The sequence below is a fragment of the Podarcis gaigeae genome, assembly GCF_964106915.1.
Source record: "Podarcis gaigeae genome assembly, chromosome: 2".
In the NCBI taxonomy this organism is placed as follows: Eukaryota; Metazoa; Chordata; class Lepidosauria; order Squamata; family Lacertidae; genus Podarcis; species Podarcis gaigeae.
Genome location: NC_139679.1, coordinates 101,194,556 through 101,217,666, shown reverse-complemented (window position 1 = coordinate 101,217,666; position 23,111 = coordinate 101,194,556). Strand labels below are relative to the sequence as shown.

Below are 23,111 nucleotides of genomic sequence, written 5' to 3'. Positions count from 1 at the left end.
TCTTTGATGTTTGAATGCCTGGCCGTTGTTTCATAATGGCCTACAATCAACCAGCGTGGCCTGGCCTAGTCTACTGCTGCAGCCTGTATTTTCCCTCCAATATAAAAAATATAAGCTAGATTCTGACGTTCATTATTTTATTGGGTTTGGGGGGGTCTCCCTCCCAAACTTATAACAATGTCCATAATGTGGGCAACCACCTGAATGTCATAATTCCATGCATATGTAGCTAAAGAGACAATTTAGAAGAGAACATTAACTCCTATGCTATTCTGAGGAGAACAGCACTGCGGGTGGGTTCAGAATAGAAAGGGTGACTAGAGAATGGAGCATTCTGTCACAATCTGTGCCAGCCACAGAAAGACCCACACAGCTGGGCATTTCCCCAAAACCATACTGTCAGGACTGCCGCTAGGTCCCAGCTCACAGAGGACCAACGCCCAGTGGATATTATATACAAAAGTCTTTATTGAAGTTTAGTTTCCATTTCCAAGCTCTGGGCGCGCAGACCCACGTCTTAACGCTAGACCGGCTAAGTCCCCTCTGACTCACTGCTCCACCCACACCAGTTTAAGATTCTAGCCCGGCTCCACCTCTTGCGCTGCTCTTTCCTGCGTTGGGTCCTTCTGCCCTCTGGGGTTCCCTCCTTCCTGGACTCCTCTGACGTGGAGCCTCCTGAGTCTTGCCCCTCCCTCCGGCGGGCTTTAGGACCTGGCTCCCTTCCCGGGCTCCCCGCTGTGCCGCGCTCCTGTACATTTGAACTTGGCGCGCGCGCCCAGCCGGTGACTTTCCTTCTGACCGTTTCCCCGCTTCCTGATGTGGGTGTTGCCAAACCTGACTCCTCTCCTCCCTCTGGTGGTGAGGACACTGGTCCCGACTCCTGGGACTCCCCCTCCCCACTGCGCTCTGGTGGAGACGCTGGTCCTGATCTCCAGCTGCTGCTCAGGGACTCCCCGCTGGCCCCTCCCTCTTGATGTTTCTCCCTTGGAATCTCCCTTGCTCTGGCCACCGGCGCTCCCTTCTGTGAGTCCTCCGATTCGCTAGAGAGGCTTGTGGAATAACTCTGGCCACTGTCACTGCCTGCGCCCCCCTCGTACTCCTCCTCCTCACTCTCCATTTGCTCCCCCTCCTGTGTCTCTCCTTCTGAACCCCTGACACATACATAACAGAATGCTCCTTTCGTTGTATCCCACTTGGTTAGACACACACTAAGCAGTCATGCCAGAATACCGGTTTAAGGCTGTTTAACCATCCGGCTTTAAGAGCCTAGAGAAAAGCCTATAAGCAGACTATTAGATGTTTCAGATAAATTAACAAACAAGTTAGCAGGCTCAATAGGGTATGGAAAGGAGAGTAGATGCTAGCCGTGAGGGGTACACCCCACACATTCTCAAAACACTTCCATACCAGTGGTTCCATAGACTCTTTTCTTCATCAAACAAAACTTCACAAATCCACTGCTTTTCATGCTTTTTTCTCACCACAATCTTTGCATTGTGCTTAAGGATGCACCAGGCAGTGAATGTTTTTAATCATTGGTCTCCTGGGCAGTATGAATTGGGGGCTTTCGTACAGCTGGTGAAGAAGAACTGCCCAGGATTTGGGGATAGGTAGGATTTCAAATGAGAACTTTTCTGTTAAGGATCCAGAAGACATCTAATGTAATGGAGGAGGGGCTTTTTGCTTATGAACATGTTGCTGGTTATCAATAGAATGGTGGGCATAATGGTAGCACAGTATTGTGTCATGCCAGTAGTGGGGACTCCCGCATCCAAATTCAAATCACAAACTCAGCCATGGAGTTTATTGAGTGACCCTTAGGGGAAAACAGACTGTCTGAAGGCATATGGGGCAGTGCAAGAGTAGGGGCAGCAGTCCATGCTCACCACAGTGAGCTTCTTGAAGAGTGTGACAATAAATATAGGCAATAAATTGTTGTTGTTTAGTCGTTTAGTCGTGTCCGACTCTTCGTGACCCCATGGACCAGAGCACGCCAGGCACTCCTGTCTTCCACTGCCTCCCGCAGTTTGGTCAAACTCATACTGGTAGCTTCGAGAACACTGTCCAACCATCTCGTCCTCTGTCGTCCCCTTCTCCTTGTGCCCTCCAGCTTTCCCAACATCAGGGACTTTTCCAGGGAGTCTTCTCTTCTCATGATGTGGCCAAAGTATTGGAGCCTCAGCTTCACGATCTGTCCTTCCAGTGAGCACTCAGGTCTGATTTCCTTAAGAATGGATAGGTTTGATCTTCTTGCAGTCCATGGGACTCTCAAGAGTCTCCTCCAGCACCATAATTCAAAAGCATCAATTCTTCAGCAATCAACCTTCTTTATGGTCCAGCTTTCACTTCAATTAGCTAGCAGGACTCATTTCCTGCAAGCTTGAATCAGCCACATGGGAGTATATTGAAAGAAACCTGACAATCATCCACTATGTCAGGGGGCAGGAGGAATGTGGCCCCTCCAGATCTTGCTGGACAACAACTCCCATCATGCATGACCATTGGCCTCACTGGAGGGCCACAGGTTTCCCACACTTGCTCTAGGGGCTATTTTCCACCCAGGCAAACAAAACATACCCACCAACAGTGGGCCACATCCAAGGCTGCAGCTCTGTTGGCACCAGAGACTTGCATGTGTGCAATGGAATTTCTTCCTCTCTTGTTCCCTCCGCTCCCTCACACACTCTCAAAATCAGCTCCTGAGGGTTGGCAGATCCTCCAGAGCAGATTTGGTGAGAGAAGAAACAGAAGCTCCATTGCACCAGCAGAACTGAGTTGGGATGCAATGCCTTGGCAATGCCTTTGAGTGGCCCCTTTCCATGCCTAACCTTTAATGTAACTTCTGCATATTCCTACCCAAGTTCCACACTGACAAACAAAAATGTTTCTTCATCCACCTCCTTTTTTCTTCACCTCCTCCTCATACAGGAGCTGAGGCAAGGCAATTGATAGAAGAGCAAAGGGGTGTCTCTCAAAGTGAGCTCATGGCAGTTTCAGTTTTGAGCAAACACTTGAATGCTTTCCAGTTTGGCTAAGGCGAATACAGCAGACAGCTTCAGAATGGAATTCTCTTGCTAGACGAACGGAAAGAGGTACCAAACACCTAGGCATGCAAAATACTCTCTCGTCCCCTTGCTACAGGGCCTTCTTTAGTTTCCACAAAGACAAGCTTGCCTTAATATATTGCTTGCCAGATGATTGGCTGAATCCATTGCCCCAGTTCCACCAAGGCATAGCTGGCAGAGCTATAACTCTCCAAAGCTCACCAAGGTAAGCAACAGAAATGCTTGATACAGGATTTCAATTATAATTCTGAGCAGCGTCAAACATCTCAGACCCGGAACTCAAAAGAGTTCAAAGGCAGCTTGCGAACTGTGCTCAAACTCACAGCAGAGTTATAATGGAGGAGCTTTCGCACTGTTCAACTTTCCTCTTCATCAACTGTAATGCCACACCAAGATCCCTCTCGGTATCTTTTGCCAGTGGCTCTTTTAAAGTGGATGTTATATTAATAATCCAAGAGCTTTTTCTAAAAAGAGTTAACCTCTCGGGATAAGCTCAGCATCACTGCCAGCAGAACATTTCTCATTCAGGTTGCTGTGTCTCGTAAAAGGATGGAGGGGGACCGCAAAATGGAGGAGAGGAAAGGACAAGCGGGGGTGTGGGGGGAGAGGAGATGGTGTCCACAAGGAAGAAGCCAGAGCAGGAGTTTCTGTAATAAAATGATACCTAGTTAGCTATAACGGTGTGGGGAGGGCTGTGTAGGAAATCAGGAGGTGTAGCAGGAAAGGCTATTCATCCTTCATGTCTCATCACAGTTCCAAAGGGAAACGGTGACCCAGAGCAGTGTCATGGCAGCCTTCAAGAATGCTGGCAGTGTGTGTTAGTTGCCAGTTCGGAACAATGGGAAGAGCGGTGTTTTACTCAAATGGATTCTAAATAAATAGTATTCAAATCATGTGACTCCCTTCAGTTTAAAACTCAGAAACTTAGGGAGCATGAAATGAGTTGCTTCAACAATTAAATTGCACGCCCCTTCTCTCCTCTCTGCCCTCCAAATCAAGCGCTAATCAGGTATTCTCTGCCACCGATGATTACACCACGTGACAAGCAGAGCACGGACAAGCCTCTTGGCCCCATCTTCTCCATTGCATTCCTGTAGCAAATAACATTGCCATCCATGTGTTGATGAGGCAAAGCTGGGCAACAGAGACTCTTCCCTGCACACACACAAAATGATGCTGAACTGTGGAACAGTGAACTGCAAACAGGTGCAAAGAAGTGAGTATTTTTGGGCAGGAATTTGGGAAACTCTTCAGCCTCTCCCTCCCAAAGTCAACTTTTTACAACAAGGTTGTCGATTTGTATGAAGGCCACAATGAGACTATCAAGCTTTATATTTAAAGTGTGGGGACCAGTCGGATAAAATTCCACCCCACACATTGAGGTACAGTAACTTGAAGGGTTCAACTTTTCTAGCTTTCTCTCATCCAATAATCGGTGTGTGTCCAGTTGGTTTTCTCATACTTGCCATCAACTAAAGCAGGCATGTCCTAAGTCCGTTTCAGGGGCCTAATCTGGCCCGCCGATTGGTTTAATCTTTGTTTCCTGGGGTAAAATCCTAAAAAAAAACCTCTCAACAACTTCAATCTTAAAAGAAGCTCTACAACTTTGGTTGGCTCCCACGGCCCTTCACTTCATCAAATCTGGCCCTCCTTGAAAAAAGTTTGGACACCACTGATTACTAAAGTAAGCAGTTGTGCAGATGAGAGTGAGGTAAACCTGTGCCAGACATCTTGAAACATGAATTGTGTTCTCTTGTTTGGACTTTACATACACCTACAGTGCTGAGGTTACAGTACAGAAGCTACTGAACCAGTCAGCAAGCTATCCTCTAAAGTGGCTGGGATGTGAAGGAGGGACAGTAATCTGGGCTTCTGCATTGCCTCCAGTCACCACCTCTTTTGCAGGCATAACTATATTTGGAAAAGTCCTGGTTCCAATTAAGTTTTGAGTGAAACAATGGCACACAGCCCTTGTATTGGCATCAGACCTGCCAGCATCAGGGTTCCACCATCAATCCAGAGCAAATTCAGTAAGCTGGTGTGTCATCATATTCTGCCAGTGTGATGGGATTTGTTACTTCAAGTTCAAAAGTTTGTCGTTCTAGACGAAGAGCCAAGACAAACTTGTAGCAATGGTATTCATCACACAATATTCAGTGTATATTCATAACAGAAGCCATGCTGTAAGAGGCAGAAGATACTGTCAACACCAACAAGGCAGTGTGATGGGCTTTATTAGCAATGCTGCAGACATTAACTCCAAGGAAAGATTGCTCTGTTTGTCATATTGCAGTGGGACTTCTGCAGCTCTCCCATAAAGTCCTGCAAACTCCACCAGCAGCTGCACCAGAGTGCGCATTTGCCAGTAAACATATGGCTGGAGCAAATCTTTATTTGAAGAATGCAAACCTATGGAGCGAGATATTGTTCCACAGCACCTGCAGGGCAGCTGAAAGACATCTAGCCAAGACCAGATAGATAGATTCAATAGCGAGTATGGAAGAGTTCGTTTCAACAGCACACAGCACAGCAAGGATGTTCCAAGCGTTCCACCCTGTGAAATATGTTGCCTTTCAAAAAGGATAATAGCTTTTGCAGTCTTATGAAGCATGACAGATGCAGCCTTGCATCTTTTACAGTGCAGAGTTACTAATATACTCTCTTCATTCTATGGCTAAGCTCTGCCTATATATGTACTCAACACATTCCCTTTTCTACTTAAGATTACGTTGCCCCATTGCCATTTGTCTATCAACACATCCCATTTCCTACTGAAGCGCACGTCGCTGCTATTGCCATTTGTCTGCGAGATTCTCATAAAAGGCGCATTTCAGTTGCCAGTAAAGGACATGAAGAAGTTCAAACACTAGATAGATAAAACAGGCACGAGTTGAACACAAGAAGAGCCCACTGTTCTCACAGTGGCAAATAGGAGTGGCAGACCCTCTAGGGCTGGCCTGAAGTTCCCAGATTGGGTGTCCCCCCCCCCATCTCCTGTGCCCAGGTGGCAGGGGGAAGCCTTAAATCTCCAGGTGAGCTCCATAAATAAATAAATAAATAAATAAATAAATAAATAAATAAATAAATAAATAAATAAATAAATAAATGTTAATAAGACTGTGGGAGTAGGGAGCAAGGTGGTATCCAATTTCATATGGACATAAGAACTCTGCTCGATCTGACCAAAGTCCTATTTAATCACAGAATCATGTTTTCACAGTGCCTAACCTGACGCCTCTGGGAAGTCCAAAAGCAAGACACAAAGGCACTATCCTGCTCATGCTTTTCCTCTGTAACAACAACATTATTGTTCACCCAGACACTCAGTGGCAGTAGAATACTCTTCCTGGCAACCTTAAGATCATTGGATGGATTAATGTGTGTGTGTGTGTGTGTGTGTGTGTGTGTGTGTTGGCTTTCTTTTTCTTATTCAGTTGTGTATCTGTTTAGCACCCTGGGCTCCTTCCTGGGGAAGGATAAGATATAAATTCAATCAATCAAAAAAATCCAGAGGTATGTTGTTGCCATTGAAGCCACAACAGCCAGATAAGGAGATCTGAGGGCATTTGGGGAAGGGATCTGTCATGCTCTCAGTGGCATCCTTGGAACCATGCCAATATCCTAAAAGAGTCCTTGTAACAGAGATGATAAATAACCAATTTATTTTGTGACATTTCAAGAAAATAGTTCAGTTACCCAAGCACACAAATTGAACCCAGAGGGGTCTGACCACCACAACTAATCAACTCATTTTGTGTTCATTTTCATGAATGTTGCATAGTGGTATTCCTAGGAGATTTTCATTGCGAATGAGACTATTCACATAGTTTCGGTGTTACTTTTTTATTTACTACACTCGTACCTCAACTTTCCTCATAAGGAAATCGAGGCAGCATACATAGTCCCCCCTGCCTCCATTTTATCCTCACACCAAACTTGTCAGGTAGGTCAGGCTGAGAGATAGTAACTGGGCCATGTGAGCATCATAGACGAACAGAGATTTCAACCCAGGCCTCCCATTTGGTGGGGTGTGATTCAATTATATACCAGCAAGTCCAGGTTGTGGAATTAACGTTGATTTGGCACTTTTGCACAACAAACTCATTTTCTCCCAAACCAGACTGTATGCAATAAGGAAAGTGAGGGGAATAGGCACTGGAAAGTGTGGGACAGCACTTTCTTGACACAACGCATTCTAACCTCCCTGTAAACAAATCATAATGAATGCTCAGTAAACAGCCAGTGTCATCTAACGTCCCTGGAAACTTGGTGTAAAGAAGTCTTAATGAATGCTCAATAAACCTGTTACCTGCAGGTGATCCTAGTCCGATACGCTGCACTATATCCCCTCATGCCATTGGCTATGGAAAGTCACATGGCCATGTTGATGATGCCATAATATATATACGCTGCACTATATCCCCTCATGCCATTGGCTACGGAGAGTCACGTGGCCATGTTGATGATTGACATGATGGCATTATGGATGAGTCCTTATAGCCAACAGGGTTAAGCAGCAGCATGGACAAATGAGGAGAAGGACAATGAGGAGAAATTTGACACTGAACAAGCAGCTGCCAGAAGAACGACGAGGTTTCAAGGAATATTGAATATATTTGACAACTGCTGATTGCCATTATTTGGCAATGTATTTTTCACTAAGATATTTAGCTACATGAAATGAGCAACTTTCAAAGTGAATGTAGAAATTAAGGAACATTCTGCAGAGCTCTAACCTTTCCACAAGATCTAATGCAATATGGAGTGACCCACAAACTGCAGCACACTCAGTTAATTCATAACCTGAACTCTTTAAAATTCTACTTGGACTAGAGCTGGTGAGGAAACAGGTATTTTATCTTCATGCTAATTAACAGAACATGGCAATCAGCAGTTGTCAAATATAGAGCCCCCCACCCCTGTAAAGTTTATCTTAAAAAGAAAAATGCAGAACACAGTAGGCATTTTGAATTTCTGAGGGAATCTGCAACTTCAGAGGGTCTAAAATCAGTTGTTGCCAGGGAAATGAGCTGACAAGAGTCAGATATCATGAACGTTGTCAGGCCTGGCAAACACGACAGGGGAAAAATGGATTAGTAAATCCATATGGATTCCTAAGCTTCCCGGGTGCTGAAGCTCCATCTAAAAGCATTAAGAAACAGTATACGCTTAGTGAGGCATCAGATACAGTGATACCTCAGGTTAAGTACTTAATTCGTTCTGGAGGTCCGTTCTTAACCTGAAACTGCTCTTAACCTGAAGCACCACTTTAGCTAATGGGGCCTCCCGCTGCTGCCACCGGAGCACAATTTCTGTTCTCATCCTGAAGCAAAGTTCTTAACCTGAGGAGTCTGTAACCTGAAGCGTATGTAACCTGAAGTGTATGTAACCTGAGGTACCACTGTACATCGCATTTTCGAATGTATTTCTGAATCTTCCTTAAGGAGTATTGTGGTGTTTGTATGGAGCCCCCGGTTGTCTCACGGACTATTGACCCGTACACCACTAATCCGCTCCCACCAACCAGGTCCTCCCTGGTAAATCACTTAGTCTCAGTCAGGTTCTCAAGTTAACAATGAACTTTAATGCATTCGAAACGCTGCTACCCTTTACCTTCTTAGTCTTATTTTATTCTGTCTCTAACTCTTCTACCTCCCCTCACACAAGAACCAACTGCACTAACTGTCTCTCTATTTCCAACTGCTTTCCCAACTAACCAACTAACTAACTAACTAAACCTTGGGCTAAGCTCTTTTATAAACAGGTAGGCTCTGCCTCTGGCTTTTCTATTGGCCTACCTATTAACTCTTTCTCTCCCCCTGTACAGACATTTTCAAAAGAGCGGGCAAACGCCACAAGTATCTTACCAGTTTTCATTCTGATATCAGACATTGAGCTATCAAGGCTGTAAATTTGGGGTGCTTGGAGCACGCAAGCAGTCAGTCTTTCATGCCAACTTCACTGGCTGCAAGTCTGCATCTGGCCACAATTCAGAATGCTGGCAGTTGCATTTGAAGACCTAAATGTGTTGCATCCAAGAATTAAGGGTCGTCTCCCACATGATCCCACCCAAACTCTAAGCTCAGTGGGAGTATTCCTTTTGTGTATTCAGTCACTGTATCAGTATACAGTAGATCAAAAGGGAACAGGTGGCGCTGTGGTCCAAACCACTGAGCCTCTTGGGCTTGCCGATCAGAAGGCCGGCAGTTCAAATCCATGCAATGGGGTGAGCTCACATTGCTCTGTCCCAGCCCCTGCCAACCTAGCAGTTCGAAAGTGTGCCTGCACAAGTAGATAAATAGGTACCGCTGCGGCGGGAAGGGAAATGGTGTTTTCATGTGCTCTGGCACTCATCACGGTGTCCCGTTGTGCCAGACGTGGTTTAGTCATGCTGGCCACATGACCCAGAAAAGCTGTCTGTGGACAAACACCGGCTCCCTCAGCCTGTAAAGCGAGATGAGTGCCGCAACCCCAGAGTCATCTGCGACTGGACTTAACTGTCAGGGGTCCTTTACCTTTACCTTTACACAGTAACTTGGAGCAGGGTTTTCGATGTGGCTGCCACATTCTGTAGAAGTGAACAAGGCAGAGGGTCTTCTCAGTGGTCTCACCTGCCCTGTGGAATGCCCTCCCATCAAATGTCAAGGAAATAAACAACTAACTGACTTTCAGAAGACATCTGAAGGCAGCCCTGCTTAGGGAAGTTTTTTTAAAAATATATATACTTTTAAAATATATTTTATACATTGCCTTTGGACATATATGTGGAAGATGATTATTAAACAATTAATGTATTGCTATTGCTATTGTTGTGCTTGTGCTTGTTATGTGTGGCTGGTGCAAACAAGAAAGAGGCACTTTCTCTGCTGCAGCACGCAGGCTGTGGAACTCACTGCCATAGGAATTTGATTGAGCCAGTCCTTATCAGACTTCTATCACCATTAGATTACTTTTTGTTTGTTTGTAGACCTTTGCCTCCCATGTACTTTTTTGATCGGTTTCTACTGGTGTGAGTATTTAATTTTGATAGCATTACTTTACCTTGAGTGCTTCATCGTGAAACTGTAAGTTTGGAGAAAAATCTTGAAAGTGAATAAATAATTACCCCAGGTAGTAAGAACATGAAAATTCATTTACAAGGCAAAAAATATTTCAGCTTTTTAAAAAAAACCTACTGCCAAGATACATTGAGCACTTCACATCCTACAGAATGAGAAGGACTGTCAAATTTGAACACGCACACACTATCCATTCCTTGTGAGTTCCCCCAGCACACTGGACTTTTCTAAATGTGCTTTTCTTTCTCTCATCTCCACCTGCCTGAATCTTAAAATATTTTACTGAGGCATCTCTCTCAGTGTGCCACCACTATCCAAGATCAAGCAGATGGCAAAAAGAAGAGGAATTTTCTGTCTCCCTCAAGAAGCCATCCAGGCACCCACTTTTAGGCATTTTAATAAGCTCCCATCTTTAAGTGCTGAAGAGAAGCTGTTCGTTAAACACTGAAGTTTTGCACAATGCTGTTCTAAATTGCTGTTTAATTGAGTTAATCATTTTATTGATTTATTGAGTATTTTACTGTATAATTATTTTTATGGGATTAATGTTAACTTGCATTGTAAACTACACAGGGATAAACATTTGTGAAGGGCTGTATATAAATGCATTTAACAAACAAACAAAATAAAAAAATCTCACCTTGGTCTTTCCCTGAGATTAATGCCTGTCAGAAACATTGGACCAATAGAATTCCAGCCACAGATCATGCCAAATATCTATGGGTTGTGGAAGGGACAATGATTTTGAGCATTCAGCTAGAAGTTTTCAGGTGATGGGGGCTTATGTGTTGTAGATGTGACTGTTGCTATAGGATAAACTCCCAGATGACATTCAGCCAGAGAATATTGGTCACACGGATAGAGCCTGGGAGGTTTGTTCACTGTGTACTACTCTAGGAGACAATTGTCATTGTACTACAACTTCCATCATCCCTGACCACTCGTCCTGCTAGCTAGGGATTATGGAAGTCAAAGTCCAACAACAGCTGGGGACCCAAGCTCAAGAAACAGTGGATGCAGCTTTTCTACTCAATAAATACCGTAGTTGTTGTTCACCATATCACCTGCGCAACTGTTTCCTGACCTGAGAAATACTACACTAAGGAATTGTGTGATTATTGCGGATTGCATGTAGCCAACTCGGTTTCCCACACTTAAGCCCTTCATACGTTCATAGACAGCATCTTAAAAAGCAGAGACATCACCTTGCCAACAAAGGTCCGTTAAAGCTATGGTCTTCCCAGTAGTGATGTATGGAAGTGAGAGCTCGACCATAAAGAAGGCTGATCAACGAAGAACTGATGCTTTTGAATTATGGTGCTGGAGGAGACTCTGGAGAGTCCCATGGACTGCAAGAAGATCAAACCTATCCATTCTTAAGGAAATCAGACCTGAGTGCTCACTGGAAAGACAGATTGTGAAGCTGAGGCTCCAATACTTTGGCCACCTCATGAGAAGAGAAGACTCCCTGGAAAAGACCCTGGTGCTGGGACGAGAGAGGACGAGATGGTTGGACAGTGCTCTCGAAGCTACCAGCATGAGTTTGACCAAACTGCGGGAGGCAGTGGAAGACAGGAGTGCCTGGCGTGCTCTGGTCCAAGGGGTCATGAAGAGTCGGACACGACTAAATGACTAAACAACAACAACGTTCCAGGTTTTCTGCCTGCACATCCAACCAACTTGGCCAGGCCAAATGCAGACGTGCTTTACTCAAAACAAGTTATGCGAGCCCTGCTTCAAATTAAGCTTTGGCAAAACTATGGCTTTCGTTGCCTACATTTTTGACAGTCCATTGCATCTTTAATATGTCTGTATGGTCTCTCAAATATTTGCACACCAAGTAGCTCTTCCTCTATGCTCACATATATAAACAGAATAAAGTAATTATTACAGAAGCTTAGCTGAACTTTGTGCAAATGAAAGGCAGCTGGTTATCTTTCAGATAAATCCAAAATAGGTTTTGAATCAACGCAACTCCTTGATTCCGCTCCTATTCCTGATCTTACATGACGCTGGGATTTTGCTCCAAAAGCATTCGAGGCATAACGGACGCTTTGATGATTGCCGTTTGAAATCCATCAGCATTAAAGTCTGAGGCAAGACTTCTGAGAGGGCTCAGAGAGAATGAACAATTAGAGGGTGCAATAAGGCTGATCAAGACAAAGAATGTGCCAGAGAAAAGGAATTGGCTAGAGGTCGCATATCAAAAATGGACATGAAGAAAGGAGGCTAACCATTACAATGCACTTGTATGAAGGAGATCTGAGGTAACAGGACTAATCAAATTACCCAAAGTGAGCAGCAAAATACAGTAATGTACAAAACCTCATCCATTATTTGAGTAGCAAGAAAGCCAGTTTGAATATTGGGCTCGTGTTTTCTTTTTCTTCATGGTTTCTTCTTATTTGTTTCCTCCTTATATATGCCCTTAATTTACACAGGAGGTGCACTCCAGAGATCGTGCCTAAAGCCAAAATTGCGTAGTCAAAACACACTGGGCTCAATGGCAGGTGGGATTGCCAAAGTATTTTCTCCCAGACACTCGCCCCCTTTCTGCCCCCTTTTTTAAAAAAATAAATAAATTGCCAAGCACATAAAACTGAAGGCGTTAAATATGTGTAAGTTGTGGGCTTACTGTATCGCCTTTCTGCCAAGGCACTGAGGGCGGTTTACAATTTTAAAATACAAAAATGAATAAATGGACTAATACGTAAAATAAGCTGGGAGGCTGTATCGCCTTTCTGCCAAGGCACTGAGGGCGGTTTACAATTTTAAAATACAAAAATGAATAAATGGACTAATACATAAAATAAGCTTGGAGGCATATTCTGTCAGAATATGCGCAGTTTGCAGACTTAACATATAGAATAAGAGAACAAGAAGAACATACGTTTAGAGAAGATTGGAAAACGTTCATTGACTATATGGGAAATAATTGTGTACAGCTGATAACGTTGGCAGCATTAAGATAAATTCAACAGTGTGAATAAGTTTTGATGGATGCAATAGTGAAATACTGAATGGTACAGTTTTTGTAAAATATGTGGGGATTTATGATATGTAAAATGAACCATGGAAAGAGAAGAAGGGAAGTCATTGATAGCTTAAGGATGTAAAAACGAGTATTTTATATTGTAAAACAGAAAATTTAATAAAAAATTATATACAAAAAAATAAAATAAAATAGGCCCTGAGGCGAGGCGACAGCCTGACTGGAATAGGCCCCAGTGCTTCCTTTGCCTGCTTCCCTCACTCTCTTCTCCCTTCCCAAAGGACAGATGGTATCTGTTGGCCCTTGTGGGTGGCACGCGGGTGGATAGGTGACATCTTGCCAACTGCCACATATATCATCATTTCTAGGGCGCTCAATGTGCTAGGCATGATGCAAAGCTTAAACAGACAGACTTCCTGCTGGAACAAACCAATCAAGAGATGGACTGGAAAGAATGGGGAGAGAGGGCACTCTGCCAAATGCTGGGACTGATAGATTAAAAACAACCACAACTGGACTGGAATAATTTGAAAAGGGAAAAACTGAGACGGCGAAAAGGGGGGGGCAGGGAACAGCAGAAAATGAAAGGAATGCAAATGTGAAATGAGAGGTGGGTGGCAAAAGGTTTTTTAACAAGAAGGTTCCAGTTTCAGAATAGTAGTAATGAAGAGAGTTCAGGCAAGGAGGAAAAGATGCAAGGATGGAACAAAGATGAGGAGGAGTGAGGCCGTGGAGAGACTTGAAGGTCAGGAGAACCTGAACAATTAATATGAGATGGAAGAGGAAGTCAGTGGAGGGAGCAGTTGAGAGGAGTAATGTGGTCAAATTGGGAAAGCGAAGAAAGATGAGATTGGCAAAAAACTGAGCACAGGAATAAAGGGTCTGAGAGGAGAGTCAGTGAGCTCAGATAGCAGCCATTCTTCGGGCAGAAATGAATAGGGGCTTGGAGAGGAAATTTTGAAACAAAGTGGGGGAAAGTAGAAAGGAAGAGATGGGTTATGGCGATATAATGAAGAAAAATGTGACAGGAAAGGTTTGGGCAAGAGAATAATACTGTCTTCTGGTGACCTAATACCTCATAAAAGAACATAAGGCCTTATATTCAGGGCTTGTCCATACTTTGGCTTGTCCCATGCTGGGAAAGCACAGGTCTGAGGAGTTTCCCACTTGCCTCATGCTTTCTAGGGACACGGATGGCGCTGTGGATTAAGCCACAGAGCCTAGAACTTGCCGATCAGAAGGTTGGCGGTTCGAATCCCCGCAGCGGGGTGAGCTCCCATTGCTCGGTCCCTGCTCCTGTCAACCTAGCAGTTTGAAAGCACGTCAAAGTGCAAGTAGATAAATAGGTACTGCTCTGGTGGGAAGATAAACGGCGTTTCCATGCGCTGCTCTGGTTCGCCAGAAGCGGCTTAGTCATGCTGGCCACATGACCCGGAAGCTGTACGCCGGCTCCCTCAGCAAATAAAGCGAGATGAGCGCCGCAACCCGAGTCGGCCACGACTGGACCTAATGGTCAGGGGTCCCTTTACCTTTACCTTACAGGTTTTGAGATGCTCTCCAGCAACAGCATCTCATTCAACTGCTGCTCAGGCTCTGCCTGCTGAATGCTATCCTCTTCCTCTCCCATTATTTCCCAACTTTTGCCCTCAACTCCATCTGAGGTCTGTGAAATATACTCGGAGTCGAGTGTGAATTTCATGCTCTTTATTCAGCTCGTAGTAGTAGCAATGAATGAATCTCATCGTAGTAGCAATGAATGAATCTTTCCCCAAAACATGTAGCTATATATACATTATTTACACAATGGGTCCTGCATGATTGGCTAATTCCGGGCTGCTGCTGTAGGCCAATCAGGTCGCTGGTTCACTTCCACCTGGAGCTGGATTAGTTAGCTCCTGCAGACCAATCAGACTGCTGCATTCTGGATCCTATTGTTCTAGGACTCAGCTCAGTACATAAAAGTCTGCCCTGTGCCAAACCACTCCTGGAGGTCTATGATATCTGCCCCTTCCTTCTCTCTAGATGACGCCTGGATTGGCGGTCTCCACCATTCTTCCTCATCTACTCAGTCCCTGACAGGAAACTAGGCTTGTATTTTACATACAAAAGCTCTCTTCATAAGCTAGTACAGAGCTCAACATGAAATCCATTTCCCTCACCAATCAGAGCAATTATTCCAACAGATCGCTTTCCATTTCCCTCCCTTCGAACGTACTATTTAGAACGGAATTAAAATTGCACAGCCATTGATCCTGACATTTTTGTTGGTTCCTTGAGTAATTCAGCACCCACATGCCATTTAGGATCTGTGTCTTTGTGGTGTAGGAAGAAAGCACCTTTTATTCTAAAAACGACGTTGGTTTTGTGTGAGGCAGCTCCTCGTTTTTAAATGGTGCATTTAAAAACACATTGGATATCACTTTGTCCCCAGGGGGGCCATTCTGGTGTGTGTGGAATACCTTAATAGGCATTTTACAGCTTCTTAACTGTCTCCTGCTGGAAAAATGTGAAGGAATATTGCACCAGGTTAAAAATACTAGAATTAATAGAACTCTTGAGAGCCTGTTGGATCAAACATCCCCTCAGCAATTGCTTAATGGCTTTATACAAATGCTAACGCCACGAACTGCCGAGAATACCTGAAATGTGCAGGTGGTCTCAGCAACACATTTAACATAAAAAAACCCCCAACTGTGCATATGGTACAAAATATATTGTAGAATCTCAACCATTTTGTAATGCACTTCAAAGACATGGAGTGACAAATGAGCTTTTCACAAGGTATAAGGGGGAAGAGGAGAATGAATATGAGATTTGGCTTTTGAATCTGGGCCACAATGGATGTCCCACTACATCAGGAATGGGCGGCATTAGCTCACCACAACTCCTCTGCCTGCAATGGGTGTAACCACCGTGGAGACCGCAAACAGTGCACCCCATGTTGCAATAGCAAGGTATATGGCATCTGCTAAACTCTTCAGAGAGGGACAAGGGTGGCGCTGTGGTCCAAACCACAGAGCCTAGGGCTTGCTGATCAGAAGGTCGGTGGTTCGAATCCCCGCAACGGGGTGAGCTCCCGTTGCTTGGTCCCTGCTCCTGCCAACCTGGCAGTTCGAAAGCACATCAAAGTGCAAGTAGACAAATAGGTACCGCTCCGGCGGGAAGGTAAACGGCGTTTCTGTGCACTGCTCTGGTTCGTCAGAAGTGGCTTAGTCATGCTGGCCCCATGACCTGGAAGTTGTATGCCAGCTCCCTCGGCCAATAAAGCGAGATGAGTGCCACAACCCGAGAGTCGTCCGCAACTGGACCTAACGGTCAGGGGTTCCTTTACCTTTACCTAAGCTCTTCAGATCCTCTTCAGTGAGAGACTTCAATCCAACTGCACGCCCCTGGGTCAGTTTGTCATTGGTCAGATGTGCCAACTCTAGGGGGCCAAGGTGTTTCCAGCCTCCTCAATATTTGTTGGAAGGTGGCCAGGCCCCCTCTATGTTGAGGAGGTGGAGGAAGAAGAAGAGTTTGGATTTGATATCCCGCTTTATCACTACCCGAAGGAGTCTCAAAGCAGCTAACATTCTCCTTTCCTTTTCCTCCCCCACAACAAACACTTTGTGAGGTCAGTGAGGCTGAGAGAGAAGTGTGACTGGCCCAAGGTCACCCAGCAGCTGCATGTGGAGGAGCGGAGACGCGAACCCGGTTCCCCAGATTACGAGTCCACCGCTCTTCACCACTACACCACACAGGCCGAGTGTGAAACCAAGTGTGGCGCAGCTTCAGTGACGGCTCCTCCAGAGCGCTCAACCTCCTGGACAACATGACGACAGGCAATGTTGCATGCTTGGAATGTGCATCAGGCCCCCTTAATCTTGAGGGCAACTTGGTGTCTCTTGTCAGTGGTGGTGAACAAGGCACTCAGAACTGCTCCAGTGCTCTCCAAGCACTCAGGAAGTGCTCCTGCAAAGATTGCCAAAACACCCCAGGACAACGCTATTGGCATCACAGCAGATTTGGCCGTCAATGCTGCTGGCAGCAAACTGAGCAGGTGACTGGAGGAAGGAGCAGGTACAGGAGGAGGAAGGGAATCTAGGTTGGAATACCAGCAATTTATTGCACCAGCACTACAGAGTCGCAGCGCTGGCAGCGGAGGTGCGGCAGATATCAAGCCTAATGGGGATCAAGCCCCTGGGACAGGAAAAGACTAGTTTGCTTGACATAGTGAAGTGGCTGTATAGAAAATGTGATGGTTGCGAACTCCGATAACTTTAAAGGGGGATTAGGCAAACTCACAAAGGACAGAACTGCCAATAGCGACACAAAAGCAGAACAGAGCTTCCATGTGCAGGCAGTGCCATGGAATCCTAGTTACTAGTCACTCTTGAACTAGTAGGACATCTATGTGGGAAGCAAAATACTGGAGAAGATGAATGTAAGTGTGGGGAAGGCCATATCACACTTCAGATTCAGATAGGCTCCCGGATCTCCAAGTAGGGTGGGGAAAGGCCTATTCCGAAAACCCAAAAAGACACAAGCCAGTTCACTGTTGCAGATCATCCTTAGCTAGGTGTTCCAATGGTCTGGCTTGTCATAAGGCAGCTCCCTCGGTTCCTCTGGTCTGATCCAGCAGTGAACTTCTTTTTCTCTAATGCTCTTTTGGGAAGGAATGAAACACTAATAGGAATGTAGTTCCACGCTGGGTATTGTTGCAATTGATGTCGCCTGTTGCGGCAGATTTGGCTGTTCTTTTTCTTTTTCCTTTTTGCACAGCCAGGCTGATCATCAAGTACCTGGAAGCTGATATGACTAAACAGTTCGTAATTAATAAATAAATAAATAAATAAATAAATAAATAAATAAGCAAGCAGGTCCCCCAAGGAAATTGATTCAGTTTCCCACAATGACTTAGTTTGGGCTCCAGTAAAGAGATTCCTGTACAGCAGGTGTAAGGTAAAGGTAAAGGGACGCCTGACCATTAGGTCCAGTCGCAGACGACTCTGGGGTTGCGGCACTCATCTCGCTTTATTGGCCGAGGGAGCCGGCGTACAGCTTCCGGGTCATGTGGCCAGCATGACTAAGCCGCTTCTGGCGAACCAGAGCAGCACACGGAAACACCGTTTATCTTCCCGCTGGAGCGGTACCAATTTATCTACTTGCACTTTGATGTGCTTTCGAACTGCCAGGTTGGCAGGAGCAGGGACCAAGCAACGGGAGCTCACCCTGTTGTGGGGATTCGAACCGCTGACCTTCTGATCGGCAAGTCCTAGGCTCTGTGGTTTAACCCACAGCGCCACCCGCTTTAATCCTCCATGTTGCTGATCTACAACTCTTAACATTCCTGGCCATTGGCCATGGTTGTTAGGGTTGGTGGAAGTTGTAATTCAGAAACATCTGGTGCACCAAAGCTTCCCCCACCCCTTGCCTTACACTCTTGGTGTTACTTTTTGTCTTTATTTCAAGTATCTAGATTACCACAATGTATGACTGGTGGGTGTGTTCAACTTGGTAGGACCCAGAGAGTAGAGACGGATATTGAAGATCTTAAACCACATTTAATCTTTCTTTTATGGTGCACTGGAGTCAATTGAACTAGGGTTTTTCTCACCTCCAAGAAGCGGAGACACAAAAGTGACTAGGAGGATAATAGTGTTTATCAGAATTTCTTTAAAGAAGAATCCGGTCAGTACACACATTTTATCTTTCCTTTGTGGATTCTGATGACCTATAGAGGATTCAGGCTGTGCTTTCTCAGATGACAACAACAGAGCATCTGCTTCCAATTTATCTCCCTTTCTTTTCTTTTCTTTTCTTTTCAGTAAGAACCCACGGAGGGATCTTTTCTAGCAAAGGACAGGAGCAACTTCATGAAGCTTTGAATTTTTGCACCAGGAACAAAGAGAGAGAGAGAGAGAGAGAGAGAGAGAGAGAGAGAGAGAGAGAGAGAGAGAGAGATATTTCTAATCAGGCTAATTGTGGCTCATTACTCAGACTCAGTATGTTTTAAATAAAGGTTTATATTTAAGCCTTCTATTTAGACATTATGCATTGAAAGTTAAATTTAATTATTAAATTTTATTGGGAACATGCCATTTAGGGAGCACTATGCTGCCTCCCCCGTGGCTTATAGACCATTTGCAGATGACTAAACTTTTCTTCCTTCTGGTATGATATATCTATCAATTCAGATTTTTTGAAAACATTGATTTTGAGAGACCTAGAGAAGATTGAAGATCAATATAACAGCCTTTGATCCAACATAAGTAGAGATGGAAGGACAACCCTTAAATAATTGGCCAAATAGAATTATATACTGTGCACACTATATACACAAGGCTTCATTTAGGACAGTGGTTCCCAGTTAGCTAAGTACTGTGGACCCCCAGTTTTTCAAAAGCCAAGGAATTGACCCCCTATATTCAAAACTTTTGAGATCTCTATGGTAGTTTTTGCTATGCAAATGGGGCCACAGACCACCCTGGGTGAGTTATGCAGACCCTGTGGGGTCTGTGGACTACCAATTGGGAACCACCAATTTAGGAAGATAAGTCTGCTAAATAAAGCAGCAAAGATGTTGTTTTTTTCCCCCTAGTGAGTAATACTATTTCATTTTTTGGCATCATTATGTTATATGGTGTATAAAGTTCAGCATTTGTTTTGAATCTAGGAAGGGATAAATGTTTGTTTATATTTGATTTCAAGTTGCTTTATGCAGACGGATTCTATATAGGTTTGCAGCTCATCTGGTATCCGAATTGTCCAGCTCCTGAAATAACTTTTCTTCTTTGAGGGAAACATCAATCCTTTATATATTTGTTCTTAATACAGTGGTACCTCGGGTTACAGACGCTTCAGGTTACAGACTCCGGTAACCCAGAAATAGTACCTCGGGTTAAGAACTTTGCTTCAGGATGAGAACAGAAATTGTGCTCTGGCGGTGCGGCGACAGCAGGAGGCCCCATTAGCTAAAGCGGTGCTTCAGGTTAAGAACAGTTTCAGGTTAAGAACGGACCTCCAGAATTAAGTTCTTAACCTGAGGTGCAATGTATGTCATTGTTTCTTTGTTGAATTATTGTTTGATCATTATACATTTCATTATGTTTTATGAGAAGAATTTTTAACTGAAGTTGTTGATCATTTTCATGTATTTTTTTAAAAAATAATGTTCCCTGAATTAAGATGGTAGTTTGAAATGTTTTTGCGTTTAACATTTATACCATGGAGTTCAGAAAAATCAGACTCTTGCTTCTGCTGGTTTTGGGGGTTCTGTCTTGTGGTGGTACCTCTTTGGTGCAGTCACTGTTGGCCTGGGTTAGGAAATGAGTACACATCCCACTCCAAATACAAATCTACCTGTAATGGTTATATGGGGTTGCTCGTGTGTAAGTTGCCGCCACTCCTGGCTAGGTTGCCTGGTTAAACCTTTTCCTGGCTGGACAGCCCTTCACTCCGTGGCTGTTTCAGTCGCTAGCAGAATCCGTCAGTGGGCGTTTCTTGAACTTCTTCCAGCAAAGAAGTTCTTTGACGTCAAGTCTATGCCTACTTTCCCTGCGTGGAAGTTTTCTGTGCAGGGTGGGTGTGGGTAGTGGAGGACCTGTGCTCTCCCCGCTGGTCTCCGGCGAAGAGTCCTGGAGCCCCTTTACTGATTCCCTCATCCGCCCCCCTTTATCCCTGGTGTTACGCTGATTTCCTTCCCCAGTCGATGAGTTCCCTCTCTCCCTGCTGGGCCCTTTTCCGGCATCGCTTGGGAGCCTTGCCTCCACTACTGGCTCCGATGTCAGTTCCCTGACACTATCAAAAGCCATTATAGAGCTTATTGAAAAAAGTGTGCCAGTGATGGTGGTCAAGGCTCTACTCAATGGTAAACCAAATACCTTGATATATAATTCTGCATTAGAATATTTGATTCAACTGACTTGGGTACAGCAAGAGCCTTCTGGGCTTCTGTCGGTGCAACAGGTAGAGCACCACCAAACGTTTGGCTGCCCTGAAGCTTAGGAACTGTACAGTGGTACCTCAGGTTACATACGCTTCAGGTTACATATGCTTCAGGTTACAGACTCCGCTAACCCAGAAATAGGGCTTCAGGTTAAGAACTTTGCTTCAGGATGAGAACAGAAATCGTGCAGCGGCAGCGCAGCAGCAGTGGGAGGCCCCATTAGCTAAAGTGGTGCTTCAGGTTAAGAACAGTTTCAGGTTAAGTACGGACCTCTGGAACGAATTAAGTAGTTAACCTGAGGTACCACTGTGGTTGGCTCTACCCCAGAATAATGAGCCACACTCTCTTTTATGTTTCCATTTATGCACGCTATGAGTCATGCAAAACTCTTCATTCAGAACTTACCCATTTCTAATGAAGCACTAATCAAGCGAATGAAGCTTCAAGTGGAACTGGCGAATTGTTTGTTCTGGAGGTCACTCCATTCCTCTGCCAGCTTTTGAGCTCTTTTCCAACCACAATTAAAGATGCTGGTTGGGAACCTAGGAATTTGCTGATGCCAGGCCAGACATTTTGCCCATCTAGTCCAGTATTGTTTACTTTGACTCTCCAGAGGCAGAGGTCCACTTGATCTTTCTAACTGAAGATGCATTTCCGAGCTCAATTCAAAGTGTTGGTGCTGACTTTTAAAGCCCTAAATGGCCTCGGCCCAGTATACCCGAAGGAGCGTCTCCACCCTCACCGTTCTGCCCGGACACTGAGGTCCAGTGCCGAGGGCCTTCTGGCGGTTCCCTCACTGTGAGAAGTTACAGGGAACCAGGCACAGGGCCTTCTCAGTAGTGGCGCCCGCCCCGTGGAACGCCCTCCCACCAGACATCAAAGAGAACAACTACCAGACTTTTAGAAGACATCTGTAGGCAGCCCTGTTTCGGGAAGCTTTGATGCCTTGCTGTATTTTAATATTTGTGTTGAAAGCCACCCAGAGTGGCTGGGGAAGCCCAGCCACATGGGCGGGGTATAAATAATAAATATATTACTATTATTATTATTATTATTATTATTATTATTATTATTATTATACCAGGGATTGAACATGGGGCCTTCTTCATGCAAAGCACTTAGCTCTGGTCCTTTACCATACCATCGTTACAGTCCCAGACTGTTCAGATGGGAATGAGGAACTTATAGTTCTCCAGATGTCACGGGACTCCAATCTCCCATTGGTCACAGGCAGAATGCCAAAAACTCAGGGATGATGGCCCTCACAGATCCAACACCTGGAGGGCATGGGTCCCCTGTCTCTAATGTAAGGCCAGAATATTTTAAGGACCATCTCCTTGGTTTTTGGCTCTATCCACCCGGTGTGTTTAGTTGGATATGCCTTTCTGTGTGTCCTTCCACCAGCTAAGGTGCTTCTGGGGACAAAAAGATTTCAGTGTTTAGCATCACCAAGTTGTGGAACGCCTTATCCCAAGTGCTTTTCTATTTAGGCCAGGCCCCTCTTCTTTGAATTAGTCTCGCATGTAGTGAAGAATCATTCTTTATTGGAAATGTCATGATTTCAGCATCTTAATGTTGGGCAACAAATGTATCTTAAGAGAAGAGTTCACTTAAAAAGTTTGGGTGTGAGTAAAGTCCCTGACTGAGGGCTGCACAGCATTCTTCTGAGGTAAACTGAAAGATGTAGAAAAGAACATCTTTCCCAGGCCTATAGCACGCTTAATATATTTCATCAAAGCTGTTCAGAATATATTCCTAGCAAATTGTGACCCCAGTTGTGCAAAACTTGAGGACTAAAAAAATAGCATCAAGCAATGTTATCAGCTTATAATATTTTAAATGCACTCACATTAATTACCAGAGTAATTACCTTGACATACCTAGTATTTCAACTTTATTTTATTTTATTTCCCCCCACTAACAGCAGCTCTGACATACTGGATGAAAACCACTTTTAAATTTTGAATGTTATAAAATTAGAGCTGCGTTGAGAAAGAAGAAGCTACCTCTATGGGAGAAGAGGATGACTAGACTCAAATCTTACAGGATGCATGTGTCCATCAGGGCTT

At 44.6% G+C, this 23,111-nt stretch overlaps 1 long non-coding RNA gene across 1 annotated transcript in view; it reads left to right on the top strand.

The window, feature by feature from the left end:
* LOC310838190 overlaps nucleotides 1–23,111 on the top strand; it is a 582,108-nt gene that overhangs the window by 181,506 nt on the left and 377,491 nt on the right. The gene's annotated exons all lie outside the window — the stretch shown is intronic.